Consider the following 2,841-nt stretch of genomic DNA (forward strand, 5'->3'; position numbering starts at 1 on the left):
GGATAGTGGCTTACATATTTAATATGGCATGTATATGTTTATCATTGCAGAAATTCCTGTTGAATAATGGTGGTCTAGAATCAACCCATATCTACTTGAATAATTTTCATTTAAATGAAAATTAAAGATGGTCTGTCAAAAACATTTATTGGGGATGGGTGAAGGCTCATTGATAGAGTGCACACATTACCATGTGTAAGAACCTGGGTTCAAGACCCTGATTCCCAGCAATAAACCTGGTAAGGAAAAAAATATTATTGGTGACTTTAAATTGAGTTCAATCCCGACAGTCATTTTCCACCCCCATTCTATTTCTGAATCCATAGTTTAAGTGTATACCCAGAATAAGTTAGGATTCATTGATGAGAGTTTTCATATTTACAAAATTTTAATCTTTAACTTCTTTTTTTTTCTGTCATGGTTATTGCTAGGTCATGACTGATCAGCAACTACTGCTCTCGGAAACCTTTTTTTTCCCCCTCGTTTTTTAGTTTTGATAGAAACAGAGAAATTGAGAGAGAAGTGGAGGGGGGAGAGAGAAAGAGAGGAGAGAGAGACCTGCAGCAATGCTTTACTGCTGGTGAAGCATTCCCCCTGCTTGAACCCAGGTTCATGTGTGTGGTAATGTTTGCATTTTATGAAGTATGCTACTGCCTGGCCCCCAATCTTTGCTTTCAATTGCTATACAGTTCCTACCTAACTTTGTGTTGGAAGAATGTAAATACTTTGTTGGGGCCAGTAAAAAGCTCATCGGGTAAAGCACACATTTTATTATGTGCAAGAATCCAGGCTTGAGTCCATAGCACCATATGGAGCACCATGCACAAGGGAAAGTTTCCCAAGTGGTGCAGCAGAGCTGTGGTGTCTCTCCTCTCTCTGCCTCTCCCTCTCTGCTTTTACCTGTCATTGGAAGAAAACAACAGTCAGCTAGCGGTGGTGGAATTGCTCAGTTGTTAAATCCCAGCAATGTTGTCTTTGGGTATGAAAATACTCCTAAAATCTGATATGTTAGTGAAATAATGTTAAATGATTAATACAGTTTTAATATTGTAAGATTTATGCAAGGAATAATTTGAAAGTGTGTGTCTTAAACACCTAAAATGTGGGGGAGGGGAGTAATTTGTCATCAACTTCCTTTTCTTGACTCTCGATCTTGTATGCTAGCTAATGAGTGTGCTTCTACTTTTTTAGGGGAAAAAGGAGAGCAAGCAAAGGTACATTTGCTTCTTAACATGTTGACCTAGAAGACACACAGATTAATCCCACTCACATAAAACTAGTCATGTAGACTCAGCTAGATAGATTCTGGGAAATGTAACATCTGACCAGGCAGTCATTTCTTAGTAGTCCAACTCTTCACTATAAAAGATGAGAATGACTCTAACTCTAGTTTCTCTCTTTTTTAAAAAAATATTTTTTATATTTATTTTCCCTTTTTGCTGTCCTTGTTTTTTACTGTTGTTATAGTTATTATTGTTGTTATTGATGTTATTATTGTTGGATAGGACAGGGAGAAATGGAGAGGGGAGGGGAAAACAGAGAGGGGAGAAAAGATAGACACCTGCAGACCTGTGAAGCGACTCCCCTGCAGGTGGGGAACCAAGGGCTGGAACTGGAATCCTTAAGCTGGTCCTTACCTGTCGTGCCACATGCACTTAACCCACTGTGCTACCACCTGACCCCCTAACTCTAGTTTCTCTATACTAAATAACTGCAAATTTAATGTCTGTAAACATTGTTTTCTGGATTTGCATAATGGATTAAATAACTTGATCTCACAAGATTTAAATAAACTTACATTAATATGTTTAGGACTCGCATATAATAAGCAGTCAGTAAATAGTAGCTTATTAATTCTTTGTGCCACAAAAGTATCCTGGTTCCTACAACACTGGAACTTAATTTGAGTCTGGGTATTTCTTGATCTACTGTAACAACCAATGTAATTAGGAGGAATTTATCATGGCTGTTAGTCTTTCATGATGCTGAACACCTGCCTGCTCTTGGTCCCTATATAACACTTTGTTCTTAATTACCCACCACTGTGCTGTGATTATTTATTGTGGTTTCTATGCCCTGAAATATATTTATTTCCCTTTTATCCGAGTTCCTGATTCCAGGCAGACATATTTTTTTCACTTAGTCATTGAAAATTGCACTTTCCTATAAGTACATGCTTTATCTGTGACTAAAACTGAATATGTTTCTCTATCCAAAGCCTCAGCCAAATTGCAGGTTTAATTTTAGGTCTTTGTGAGATTAGTCAATGCTATATGTATCATCAAAGGATAGCTCCTGAGAAGTGAACAACCAAATACTCTAGATGAAACCACACAATATGTGCAGAAGAAATGTTGTGCACAGACTGTTTAATTGTATTTTCTTTTGGTTTATTGTTTTTGGACGTGTGTGTGTGTGTGTTTATGTATAAATTATGTGCAAAGACTGTGCATTTAGTTGTGGGTTGGCTGGTAAAAACAAAGTTTATATAATGTTAGCAAATGTTTGTTTTAAGAGGTCTGTAATGAAGGGGACAATTAGCAAGGAAAAGTCTTCACACTCTGGCTGATTTTATCATTTATGTTGGCTCAATAGATTTTGCTGTAAAGAAAAGCAGAATTTATATACTTATCTTTCAGAATCTGGAATTTTGCATATATTTAACAATAGCGTAGTAATATATCAAGAAGTGTTGATTAAGATGCATTACAAAATAATATATTGGACCAAAATGTAATATGTTAAAAGTAACCAAGAAGCAATCAAAGGAGTTTTAATTTTCTGAGTCCTAACAGGGCCATTAAGTAGTGAATTTGATTAGAGAAAGATTGTGAGAATATT

This window comes from Erinaceus europaeus, chromosome X (assembly GCF_950295315.1).
Source record: "Erinaceus europaeus chromosome X, mEriEur2.1, whole genome shotgun sequence".
Taxonomy (NCBI): Eukaryota; Metazoa; Chordata; class Mammalia; order Eulipotyphla; family Erinaceidae; genus Erinaceus; species Erinaceus europaeus.